This window comes from Bubalus bubalis, chromosome 14, assembly GCF_019923935.1.
Source record: "Bubalus bubalis isolate 160015118507 breed Murrah chromosome 14, NDDB_SH_1, whole genome shotgun sequence".
Taxonomy (NCBI): Eukaryota; Metazoa; Chordata; class Mammalia; order Artiodactyla; family Bovidae; genus Bubalus; species Bubalus bubalis.
The window spans coordinates 9,770,271-9,784,100 of record NC_059170.1 but is presented as its reverse complement, the minus strand read 5'-3'; the positions used below and the strand labels follow the sequence as shown (position 1 = coordinate 9,784,100).

The 13,830-nt window shown below is 42.0% G+C and overlaps 1 non-coding gene across 1 annotated transcript; it reads right to left on the bottom strand.

Annotated features, from left to right (window-relative positions):
* Positions 1–13,410: 13,410 nt before the first annotated feature.
* TRNAY-AUA lies at positions 13,411–13,483 on the bottom strand. Its single transcript has one exon. It is a non-coding gene; the product is annotated as a tRNA-Tyr (tRNA).
* Positions 13,484–13,830: the final 347 nt, after the last annotated feature.

Below are 13,830 nucleotides of genomic sequence, written 5' to 3'. Positions count from 1 at the left end.
GTTTTTACTTTAAATATTGTATTGGTTTTGCCATACATCAACATGAATCTGCCATGGGTGTACACATGTTCCCCATCCTGAACCCCCATCCCACCTCCCTCCCCGCACCATCCCTCTGGGTCATCCCAGTGCACCAGCCCCAAGCTTCCTGTATCCTGCATTGAACATGGACTGGTGATTCGTTTCTTATATGATATTATACATGTTTCAATGCCATTCTCCCAAATCATCCCATCCTCGCCCTCTCCCACAGAGTCCAAAAGACTGTTCTATACATCTGTGTCTCTTTTGCTGTCTTGCACACAGGGTTATCGTTACCATCTTTCTAAATTCCATATATATGCGTTAGTATACTGTATTGGTGTTTTTCTTTCTGGCTTACTTCACTCTGTATAATAGGCTCCAGTTTCATCCACCTCATTAGAACTGATTCAAATGTATTCTTTGTAATGGCTGAGTAATACTCCATTGTGTATATGTACCACAGCTTTCTTATCCATTCATCTGCTGATGGACATCTAGGTTGCTTCCATGTCCTGGCTATTATAAACAGTGCTGTAATGAACATTGGGGTACACGTGTCTCTTTCAATTCTGGTTTCCTCAGTGTGTATGCCCAGCAGTGGGATTGCTGGGTCATAGGCAGTTCTATTTCCAGATTTTTAAGGAATCTCCACACTGTTCTCCATAGTGGCTGTAGTAGTTTGCATTCCCACCAACAGTGTAAGAGGGTTCCCTTTTCTCCACGCCCTCTCCAGCATTTATTGCTTGTAGACTTTTGGATCGCAGCCATTCTGACTGGCGTGAAGTGGTACCTCATTGTGGTTTTGATTTGCATTTCTCTGATAATGAGTGATGTTGAGCATCTTTTCATGTGTTTGTTAGCCATCTGTATGTCTTCTTTGGAGAAATATCTGTTTAGTTCTTTGGCCCATTTTTTTAATTGGATTGTTTATTTTTCTGGAATTGAGCTGCAGGAGTTGCTTGTATATTTTGAGATTAGTTCTTTGTCAGTTGCTTCATTTGCTATTATTTTCTCCCATTCTGAAGGCTGTCTTTTCACCTTGCTTATAGTTTACTTTGTTGTGCAGAAGCTTTTAATTTTAATTAGGTCCCATTTGTTTATTTTTATTTCCAATATTCTGGGAGGTGGGTCATAGAGGATCCTGCTGTGATTTATGTCAGAGTGTTTTGCCTATGTTCTCCTCTAGGAGTTTTATAGTTTCTGGTCTTACATTTAGATCTTTAATCCATTTTGAGCTTATTTTTGTGTATGGTGTTAGAAAGTGGTCTAGTTTCATTCTTTTACAAGTGGTTGACCAGTTTCCCCAGCACCACTTGTTAAAGAGATTATCTTTAATCCATTGTATATTCTTGCCTCCTTTGTCAAAGATAAGGTGTCCACAAGGGGGGCATGGATTTATCTCTGGGCTTTCTATTTTGTTCCATTGATCTATTTTCTGTCTTTGTGCCAGTACCATGCTGTCTTGATGACTGTGGCTTTGTAGTAGAGCCTGAAGTCAGGCAGGTTGATTCCTCCAGTTTCATTCATCTTTCTCAAGATAGCTTTGGCTATTCGAGATTTTTTGTATTTCCATACAAATTGTGAAATTATTTGTTCTAGCTCTGTGAAAAATTGTTGGTAGCTTGATAGGGATTGCATTGAATCTATAGATTACTTTGGGAAGTATACTCATTTTCACTATATTGATTCTTCTGATCTATGAACACAGTATATTTCTCCATCTATTAGTGTCCTCTTTGATTTCTTTCAGCAGTGTTTTATAGTTTTCTATATATAGGTCTTTTTTTTTTTTTTTTAATCTTTTAATTTTATTTTATTTTTAAACTTTACATAACTGTATTAGATTTGCCAAATATCAAAATGAATCCGCCACAGGTATACATGTGTTCCCCATCCTGTATATATAGGTCTTTAGTTTCTTTAGGTAGATATATTCCTAAGTATTTTATTCTTTTTGTTGCAATGGTGAATGGAATTTTTTCCTTAATTTCTCTCTCTATTTTCTCATTATTAGTGTATAGGAATGCAAGGGATTTCTGTGTGTTGATTTTATATCCTGAAACTTTACTATGTTCATTGATTAGCTCTAGTAATTTTCTGGTGGAGTCTTTAGGGTTTTCTATGTAGAAGATCATGTCATCTGCAAACAGTGAGAATTTTACTTCTTCTTTTCCAATTTGGATTCCTTTTATTTCTTTTTCTGCTCTGATTGCTGTGGCCCAAACTTCCAAAACTATGTTGAATAGTAGTGGTGAGAGTGGGCACCCTTGTCTTGTTCCTGACTTTAGGGGAGATGCTTTCAACTTTTCACCATTGAGGATAATGTTTGCTGTGGGTTTGTCATATATAGCTTTTATTGAGAGTGGAGAGTGAAAAAGTTGGCTTGAAGCTCAACATTCAGAAAACGAAGATCATGGCATCCAGTCCCATCACTTCATGGCAAATAGATGGGGAAACAATGTCAAACTTTATTTTTCTGGGCTCCAAAATCACAGCAGATGGTGACTGCAGCCATGAAATTAAAAGATTATTACTCCTTGGAAAGAAAGTTATGACCAACCTAGATAGCATATTCAAAAGCAGAGACATTACTTTGCCAACAAAGGTCTGTCTAGTCAAGGCTATGGTTTTTCCAGTGGTCACGTATGGATGTGAGAGTTGGACTGTGAAGAAGGCTGAGTGCTGAAGAATTGATGCTTTTGAACTGTGGTGTTGGAGAAGACTCTTGAGAGTCCCTTGGACTGCAAGGAGATCCAACCAGTCCATTTTGAAGGAGATCAGTCCTGGGATTTCTTTGGAAGGAATGATGCTAAAGCTGAAACTCCAGTACTTTGGCCACCTCATGCAAAGAGTTGACTCATTAGAAAAGACTCTGATGCTGGGAGGGATTGGGGTCAGGAGGACAAGGGGACTACAGAGGATGAGATGGCTGGATGGCATCACTGACTCTATGGACGTGAGTTTGAGTGAACTCCAGGAGTTGGTGATGGACAGGGAGGCCTGGCGTGCTGTGATTCATGGGGTCGCAAAGAGTCGGACATGACTGAGTGACTGAACTGAACTGAACTGATGTTCCTTCTATTCCTGCTTTCTGGAGAGTTTTTATCATAAATGAATGTTGAATTTTGTCAAAGGCTTTCTCTGCATCTATTGAGATAATCATATGGCTTTTATTTTCAATTTGTTAATGTGGTGTATTATATTGATTGATTTGCAGATATTGAAGAATCCTTGCATCCCTGGGATAAAGCCCACTTGGTCATGGTGTGTGATCTTTTTAATGTGCTGTTGGATTCTGATCGCTAGAATTTTGTTAAGGAGTTTTGCATCTATGTTCATCAGTGATATTGGCCTGTAGTTTTCTTTTTTTGGTGGCATCTTTGTCAGGTTTTGGTATTAGGGTGACGGTGGCCTCATAGAATGAGTTTGGATGTTTACCTTCCTCTGCAATTTTCTGGAAGAGTTTGAGTAGGATAGGTGTTAGCTCTTCTCTAAATTTTTGTTTGAATTCAGCTGTGAAGCCATCTGGACCCGAGCTTTTGTTTGCTGGAATATCTCGGATTACAGTTTCAATTTCCGTGCTTGTGATGGGTCTGTTAAGATTTTCTATTTCTTCCTTGTTCAGTTTTGGAAAGTTGTACTTTTCTAAGAATTTGTCCATTTCTTCCATGTTGTCCATTTTATTGGCATATAATTGCTGATAGTAGTCTCTAATGATCCTTTGTATTTCTGTGTTGTCTGTTGTGATCTCTCCATTTTCATTTCTAATTTTATTGATTTGATTTTTCTCCCTTTGTTTCTTGATGAGTCTGGCTAATGGTTTGTCAATTTTATTTATCCTCTCAAAGAACCAGCTTTTGGCTTTGTTGATTTTTGCTATGGTGTCTTTTGCATTTATTTCTGCCCTAATTTTTAAGATTTCTTTCCTTCTACTAACCCTGGGGTTTTTCATTTCTTCCTTTTCTAGTTGCTTTAGGTATAGAGTTAGGTTATTTATTTGACTTTTTCCTTGTTTCTTGAGGTATACCTGTATTGCAATGAACTTTCCCCTTAGCACTGCTTTTATAGTGTCCCACAGGTTTAGGATTGTTGTGTTTTAATTTTCATTAATTTCTATGCATAGTTTGATTTTTTAAAATTTCTTCTGTGATTTGTTGGTTATTCAGAGCATGTTGTTCAGCCTCCATATGTTGGAATTTTTAATAATTTTTCTCCTGTAATTGAGATCTAATCTTACTGAATTGTGGTCAGAAAAGATGCTTGGAATGATTTCAATTTTTTAAAATTTACCAAGGCTAGATTTATGGCCCAGGATGTGATCTATCCTGGAGAAGGTTCCATGTGCGCTTGAGAAAAAGGTGAAATTCATTGTTTTGGGGTGAAATGTCCTATAGATATCACTTGGGTCTAACTGGTCTGTTGTATCATTTAAAGTTTGTGTTTCCTTGTAAGTTTTCTGTTTAGTTGATCTATCCATAGGTGTAAGTGGGGTATTAACACTATTATTGTGTTATTATTAATTTCCCCTTTCATACTTGTTAGCATTTGTCTTACATATTGCGGTGCTCCTATGTTGGGTGCATATATATTTATAATTGTTATATCTTCTTCTTGGATTGATCCTTTGATCATTATGTAGTGTCCTTCTTTGTCTCTTTTCATAGCCTTTGTTTTAAAGTCTATTTTATCTGATATGAGTATTGCTACTCCTGCTTTCTTTTGGTCTCTATTTGCATAGAATATCTTTTTCCAGCCCTTCACTTTCAGTCTGTATGTGTCCCCTGTTTTGAGGTGGGTCTCTTGTAGACAACATATGTAGGGGTCTTGTTTTTGTATCCATTCAGCCAGTCTTTGTCTTTTGGTTGGGGCATTCAACCCATTTATATTTAAGGTAATTATTGATAAGTATGATCCTGTTGCCATTTACTTTATTGTTTTGGGTTCCAGTTTATACACCCTTTCTGTGTTTCCTGTCTAGAGAAGATCCTTTAGCATTTGTTGCAGAGCAGAGCTGTTTTGGTGGTGCTGAATTCTTTCGGCTTTTGCTTGTCTGTAAGGCTTTTGATTTCTCCTTCATATTTGAATGAGATCCTTGCTGAGTACAGTAATCTGGGCTGTAGGTTATTTTCTTTCATCACTTTAAGTATGTCCTGCCATTCCCTCCTGGCCTGAAGAGTTTCTATTGAAAGCTCAGCTGTTATCCTTATTGGAATCCCCTTGTGTGTTATTTGTTGTTTTTCCCTTGCTGCTTTTAATATTTGTTCTTTGTGTTTGATCTTTGCTATTTTGATTAATATGTGTCTTGGGGTGTTTTGCCTTGAGTTTATCCTGTTTGGGACTCTCTGGGTTTCTTGGACTTGGGTGATTATTTCCTTCCCCATTTTAGGGAAGTTTTCAACTATTATCTCCTCAAGTATTTTCTCATGATTCGAATGTTGGAGCGTTTAACATTGTCCCAGAGGTCTCTGAGATTGTCCTCATTTCTTTTAATTAGTTTTTCTGTTTTCCTCTCTGACTAATTTATTTCTACCATTCTATCTTCTACTTCACTAATCCTATCTTCTGCCTCCATTATTCTATTATTTGTTGCCTCCAGAGTGTTTTTGATCTCATTTATTACATTATTCATTATATATTGACTCTTTTTTATTTCTTCTAGGTCCTTGTTAAACCTTTCTTGCATCTTCTCAGTCCTTGTATCCAGCCTATTTATCTGTGATTCCATTTTGATGTCAAGATTTTGGATCATTTTCACTAGCATTATTCAGAATTCTTTATCAGGTAGAGTCCCTATCTCTTCCTCTTTGGTTTGGTGGGCATTTATCCTGTTCCTTTACTTCCTGGGTATTCCTCTGTCTCTTCATCTTGTTTATATTGCTGAGTTTGGGGTGACCTTTCTGTATTCTGGCAGTTTGTGGAGTTCTCTTTATTGTGGAGTTTCCTCGCTGTGGGTGGGGTTGTATGGGTGGCTTGTCAAGGTTTCTTGGTTAGGGAAGCTTGTGTCGGTGTTCTAGTGGGTGGAGCTGGATTTCTTCTGTCTGGAGTGCAATGAAGTGTCCAGTAATGAGTTATGAGATGTCGATGGGTTTGGAGTAACTTTGGGCAGCCTGTATATTGAAGCTAGGGCTGTATTCCTGTGTTGCTGGAGAATTTGCATGATATGTCTTGCTCTGGAACTTGTTGGCCCTTGGGTGGTGCTTGGTTTCAGTGTAGGTGTGGAGGCATTTGATGAGCTCCTGTTGATTAATGTTCCCTGGAGTCAGGAGTTCTCTGGTGTTCTCAGAATTTGGACTTAAGCCTCCTGCTTTTGGTTTTCAGTCTTATTTTTACAGTAGTCTTAAGACTTCTCCTTCTATACAGCACTGTTGATAAAACATCTAGGTTAAAGATGAAAACTTTCTCCACAATGAGCGACACCCAGAGAGGTTCACAGAGTTACATGGAGAAGAGAAGAGGGAGGAGGGAGTTAGAGGTGACCCGAATGAGATGAGGTGGAATAAAAAGAGGAGAGAGCATACTAGCCAGTAATCACTTCCTTCTGTGCACTCTACAGTTTGGACCACTCAAAGATGTTCACGGAGTTATACAGAGAAGAGAAGAGGGAGGAAGGAGACAGAGGTGGCCAGGAGGATAAAGGGGGGAATCAATAGGAGAGAGACAGATCCAGCCAGTTATCAGTTCCCTAAGTGTTCTCCACCATCTGGAACACACAAAGAGATTCACAGAGTTGGGTAGAGAAGAGAAGGGGGAGGGAGGAGACAGAGGCGACCTGGTGGAGAAGAAGGAGAGTCCAAAGGTGGAGACAGCAGTCAAGCCAGTAATCTTGCTCCCAAGTAAAAATGGGTACTGAAGATTGGGTTCTTAAAGGTACAAAATTGATAACAAATACCAAAAAGCAAAGATTAAAAATCTAGAGTAGAGGTTGGATTTTCAAAAATACAATATTAAAGAAAAGAAGAAAAAAAAGTCACAAAAATTATAAAATATATATATATATATGTATGAAGTTTGCTTTAAAATATAGGGTCTTTTTTTCCCCAAAGTAATAGTAGGTTATAAAAATGAAAATTAAAGGAGTAATAGAGAACTTAAAAATTAAAAAAAAAATTAAAAAAGAATGATCATAAAAATAGTAAAAATATATCTAGGACTTTCTCTGGTGTTGTGTGGGCAGTGTGCGGTCAGTTCATTTTCGGATAGTTCCTTGGTCCGGCTTATATTTCTCAAGATCTATAGGCCCCTTCCTATGTAGTCAGTACTAACTACAGGGTTTTAATCTCTTGCACCTGTCACTTCTAAGGCGGTTCCCTCTGTTTTAGCTTCTTCTGTTTGCTGGTCTCTTCAGTGTCTGATTTTCGCCCTGACACAAGGGGGCGGTGGTGGACAGTTTTTTAGGCTCACTTGCTCAGTCCCGCTGTGGGGAGGGAGGGACGCTGCAAACAAATAACACTGGCATGTGCTTGAAGTGTCTCGGCCACACTGGGCCTGCTCCCGCTCACGGTGCCTGTGCCCTCCCTGCCCAATTGCTCAGTCTCTAGGCTGCTCTGCTGGGTACTGTCTGAGGCCGGACCTGGGCTGCATTTTCCTCTCAGGTCTAAGCCGCTCAGGTTCAGGCACTCAGGTAGTCCTCAGAGGCGCAGACTCGGTTGGGCCTGCGTTTTGTGCCCTTCCCAGATCCGAGGAGCTCAGGTGACCAGGTGTTTGGTGAGCGCGGTTGCTGTGACTTATCGCCTCCCCCGTCCCTGCTGCTCGGTTTTCTGGGTGTACAACCGGCGCACCTTCTCAGGTGGATGTTGACTGTCCAGAACCCCAAGAAGTCTTAGTTAGCAAAGAAGCCTGCTTGCAGTTTGGTAGATAATGTCTCTCTGGGGCTGTGATTGCCGCCTTCCGGCTCTAGCTGCCTGTCACCGGAGGGGGATGGTCTGCAGCCAGCTAGTTCTGTTCAGTCCTTTGTTCTGTGCCCAGGCCTGGCGGTGTCTTAGGTTAGGGCTTTTCGCGTGGTAGCTATCTCACAGTCTGGTTTGCTAGCCCAAGTTAGTTCACTCAGACTGCCCTCGGGACATTCAGGCCAGGTCCTTACTCTAAGCAATGCAGCTGGCGCCTCCGTGCCCAGCCCCTGCTTGCTAGTGGTGGGTCCAGGCATCTGTGCTGCTTCTCCACTGGGGGAGTTACCGTTGGGCTCGTAGTCTGTGGGTTTTAATTATTTATTTATTTTTCCTCCCTGTTATGTTGCCCTCTGTGCTTCCAAGGCTCTCCACAGACTCGGCAGTGAGAGTGTTTCCTGGTGTTTGGAAACTTCTCTCTTTTTAAGACTCCCTTCCCGGGATGGAGCTCCATCCCTACCTCTTTTGTCTTTTTTTGTCTTTTATATTTTTTCCTACCTCCTTTCAAAGACAATGGTCTGCTTTTCTGGCTGCCTGATGTCCTCTGCCAGCATTCAGAAGTTGTTTTGTGGAATTTACTCAGGGCTTAAATGTTCTTTTGACGAATTTGTGGGGGAGAAAGTGGTCTCCCTGTCCTATTCCTCTGCCATCTTAGGACCGCCCCTGAATATCTTTAAATTAATTGGCATAATGCCACTGACTAGCTCCAAAAGAACAAAAAAGGAGGATACGTATTAAGAATAGTCTCCTTATGCTGATAATGATTGGAGCTGTACAATGATCTGTGGGCTTATAATACTATTTTCTGGATATGTGTGTGATTGAAACTTCTCACCATTAATAAAGAAAGTGTGAAGCTGGATAACCAACAAGGACCTACTGTATAGCACATGTAATGCTGCTCAGTGTTAAGTGGCAGCCTGGATGAGAGGAGAATTTGGGAGAGATGAATTCATGTATATGCAAGGCTGAGTCCCTTTGCTGTCTACCTGAAACTATCACAATATTGTTAATTGACTATCAGTTCACTCCAACATTCACAAAACTAAGATCATGGCATCTGGTCCCATCACTTCATGGCAAATAGATGGGGAAACAGTGGAAACAGTGGCTGACTTTATTTTTTTGGGCTCCAAAATCACTGCAGTTGGTGACTACAGCCATGAAATTAAAAGACACTTACTCCTTGGAAGGAAAGTTATGACCAACCTAGACAGCATATTAAAAAGCAGAGACATTACTTTGCCAGCAAAGGTCTATCTAGTCTAGGCTTTGGTTTTCCCAGTAGTCATGTATGGATGTGAGAGTTGGACTGTGAAGAAGGCTGAACACTGAAGAATTGATGCTTTTGAACTGTGGTGTTGGAGAAGACTCTTGAGAGTCCCTTGGACTGCAAGGAGATCCAACCAGTCGATCCTAAAGGAAATCAGTCTTGGGTGTTCATTGAAAGGACTGATGTTGAAGCTGAAACTCTAATACTTTGGCTACCTAATGCGAAGAACTGACTTATTTGAAAAGACTCTGATGCTGGGAAAGATTGAAGGCAGGAGGAGAAGGGGACAACAGAGGATGAGATGGTTGGATGGCATCACCGACTCAATGGACATGAGTTTGAGCAAACTTTGGGAGTTGGTGATAGACAGGGAGGCCTGGCGTGCTGCAGTCCATGGGGATGCAAAGAGTCGGATGCGACTGAGTGACTGGACTGAACTGATGGTCTATACTCCAATACAAAATAAAGAGTTAAAAGAGAGTGGGGAGGCATTATCCTGTACTAGAGAAATGCATGAAAGAAGAGCCACCAGTGTGTTCACTTTGGTTACATCACGGGTGCTGGAATAATGGAATATGGACACTGTGACTTACATGAGAAATTTCCTGTTCTCCATCTACTTTCATCTGGAGGGCAAAAGCTCAGCTGTCACTCAATGTTGTGATGAATTGCATAACAGATCATGATTTGACAGATTAAATTTTTTTAGAGAGGTGAGGAAATGTAGGTATACAAGTCTTTTGGAGTAAAAAAATTTTGGTGGAAAGTGGACATTATTGACCACAAATGTGTAAACTCTTGATACTTATGACTAATAATCCTTTCAAAAAACACTTGTAACCTGGTTCCCATGTTCAGGTGAGGAAACTTCAGGTGACTTGCTCCAGGACACAAAACATTTGAGTGTTAGGGTCAGGATAAGTCACAATCCATTTAATCAAGTATGTGATTCTCCCAGTAATTCTGAAAAGCAGAGAACTGGGAAGGGGTTCTGAGTGCTTAGTCCCAGCATCCTGATCCTCATGGTAGACACAAATGGTAGAGAAGAGTCAGTGTGAGATTTGTCCCTGACTCCAAACATGAGGGATCTCTGTCAATAGCACCGAGTTCCCACAAACCCACTGGGCATTCAGGAATCAACTTACTTCAGACACTAAATCCACAGAGGTGACCCAGATCTCACAAGGGAGAGCTTGGTCCTTGAGGACTGCCCATACTTTCAAGTGTTGATCACAAGTCTTGTGGTTACTTACATGTGTGACCAACTGGCTATAAATTCAGAGGTTCCATGATGCACCTCACATGTTCAATAACATATTAGAACTACTCCCAGAACTCAGGAAAGCCCTTTATTTATGGTCCCCAGTTATTATAAAGCATAAAATCAGGGACAGCCAAATGGAGGAGAAAAGGTGTTAGTTGCTCAGTCATGTCTGATTCTTTGCAACCCCGTGGACTGTAGCCCTCCGTGCTCCTCCGTCCATGTAATTCTCCAGGCAAGAATACTGGAGTGGGTAGCCATTCCCTTCTCCAGGGAATCTTCCCAACCCAAGGATGGAACTTGGGTCCACTGCATTGCAGGCAGATACTTTACCATCTGTGCCACCAGGGAAGCCCAGTGGAGGAGAAGCATAGGGTAAATGGGGAGTTAGGGGTGTAAAGCATAAAACTCAGGGACAGGGAAGTGGAAAAGCTTAGGGTAAATGGGGAGTAGAGGATGCCGAGACTCCAGGCCCTCTCAGGACTCTCCCTTCCTCTAGCCCTTTGTGTGTTCATCTCCCCTGAAGCTCTCTGAACCCAATGTTTATTTGGGTTTTAATTGAGAGTTGGGTGCAGGCAATTTGATTGAATCTTTGACCACTGATGCCTGAACTCCATGTCAGTACCCTCTCCTCTCCCCAGAGGGACTGGGGTTGACAGTTCTAACCCTCTAATCACCTCCTGCCATGTTCTGGAGTCCAGTCCCATCCAGACACTATCTCAAGTCCACTCATCTTGTGACTTACAGAGATACAGTAAGTTCTAAGAGTTTCAGGAGGCCTGGGGGCATAAATGGAGAAAAGGATCAATTACAGATCTTGTTATGACACTACAGTGCAGTCAGGGACTAGATAGTGACCAGGAATAGAGTCTCAGAGATGAGGTCCATGATCTGGTAGAGTCAGGTGGAATGCTTTTTTTTTTCTCCCAAAGCTGAACATATAATGATACCTTTTGAGAGTCAAGAAAAGTTCCTGGAGTGAAAACTTCCCAGTTTATCAGGAGAAATCCAGAGAGGGTTTGGTGTACCTCCTCCACCCCTGCTCCCCAGTCCCTTCCATGGACTCCCCTCAACCCCCCTCCCCCAGCCTGTAAAGAGGAGGTGATCAGGGACTTAACCTGGGCCTGGATTCAGGTTTTACCCCCTGGGGGTGCTCTGGAGGATGAGAAAGTCTACAGAGAGGCAGGTTCTGGCTCATCTTCGTGGCCTTGCAGGAGGACTTCTGGGGAAAGCTGGGGGCTGACTGAACTTCTCACCTCCCAACTGTGTGGAGGATGAGGAGAGCAAAGAGGAAGGGGAGGACTGGGCTAGTCCTGTTCATGCTTGACCTCCCCATCTAACCAGACTTCCTGTCTCTGCCTGCTGGGGCCAAGTGCTCAGTAACAACATTTCTTAGACTTGACTATGCCTGTGGGCCTGGTGGAAACATAGATTATGATTCTGCAGGTGGATTTTTGTCCAATATGGTCCCTCAAGGAGCATCCCAGCACCTAGAGCTGTGCATGGCACAGGATGGATGGTCCGTGAGTGGATGAGAGCAGATCACAGGACAGGTAGGTGATCAGCAGTGTGTTAGCTCAGGTCCTCCTTTTCAGCTTCCTGTAGGTGTCTTTACAGCACTCCCCCCCCACCCCCCCCGACCTTAGCCCCACCTTTTTCTCAAGGCAGGTGTGACATGTCAGGCTTCCTGCAATTATTGTGGCAGCATCTCTGCTGGACAGACACCAGCTCTTTGCCTGGCAGTGGTCCAGGCAGATGGTGAGCCTGGGGGAAGAGCGTGTCCATCTGGTGCACAGACTTGATATTTTGGGTAGAAAAAAAAAAAAAAGAGTAAGGGCAGTGGGCCAAAGAGGAGCAGAGAGACAAACATATCTCCACAGGTTGATCCCCCACCGCCCCTCACCTGGTTTCACCAACAGGAGAGCTGCCTGCCTCAGGGTGCCTTGGCAGATCGCCTGCAACACCACACAACTCTGGTCTTTCCACCTGTGGTTTGGGAAGTAGAGGCCTCAGTTTGCTTTCTAGTTCTGCCTTTTCCTAACTTTGTGACCTGGGGCCAGAAATTTCCCTCCTCTTTACATGTTACATAGCGTAGTGACATACATACCCAGTTACATAGCAGCTCATGCTGCTGACATTGTGGAGTTGTTCTGAAAGCAATGAAGGCCATAGACATATATCCTACTCCCTGCCAAGTCTAAGTCCTTTAAAATAATAGTAATGGTGAATAATTATGTTAACTCCTTTGGCCAGAGGGTCAAATAATGGCAAAGTGAGGTGGGAAAAGGGCTGGACCTGGGTGAGGTCAATCACTGAAGCAAGAGGGTTTTCAGTTACCTCTGAGGAAGAAAGAGACCTATTTGGAGGACAGATTTTGACTCGACTCTGGCACTGGGGGAACTTCCTCACAGTGAACTTCTAGAAGGGGACACTACAACAATCAATGCTACTTTTTTTTCTCTACTACAATCAACAGAACATTTAAAGAGGAGTCAGGAGCTGAGGAAACTAACACTCTGTGCTTCTTTATAATTTGCCTTGTTCTGTGGTATTCAAAGCATGTTAGCAGCATAATCAGCAATGGTTCTCAAAAGGACCCAAGTCTGGGGTTTTCTTAATGCAGACAACATCATCCTCTTTTTCTAAAAAGGAATCTGTGTCTCAGGGAGATGAAACGACTTGTTCAAGATCACACAGCAGTATAGTGAGTTATGGAAGTCAGTCTCTTTCCTTTAATACCAAGTCATTTCCCATTACACTGTTATAAATTAATAATTTTAGTAAAAATCAAATTCTTTACATATTAGTAGTATTACTATTATTGCCATCAGATCTGAAGTGAAGTGAAGTTGCTCAGTCATGTCCGACTCGTAGCAACCCCATGAACTGCAGCCTACCAAGCTCCTCCATCCATGGGATTTTCCAGGCAAGAGTACTGGAGTGGGTTGCCATTTCCTTCTCCAGGGAATCTTCCTGACCCAGGGATCGAACCTGGGTCTCCTGCACTATAGACAGACACTTTACCATCTGAGCCACCAGGGAAGTGCCATCAGATCTGACATTTATCAAAATGTTACTGTTGTCAATACTTACACAAAGGATTTAACATATATCATATCTTTTTTCTTCTGATCACAATATTATGAGATTGCTAGATGAAGCAAAAAGCAACCTCTGAGTTGCAAGGTCTGACCTGGCACCACAGTGGGGCTTCTGTTCTCTTGTTAAACATAAACATTACACAGAACTTAAAGATCAGACAAGTTCCTACTGTGTCTGTGAAAGGTCAAAACAAAAATAGGTCATTTGGTAATTATGTCTGAACCGACACAAGAAGTTACATTATACAAACTACCAAAATGACCACACATCCCCCTATCTTGAGTGAC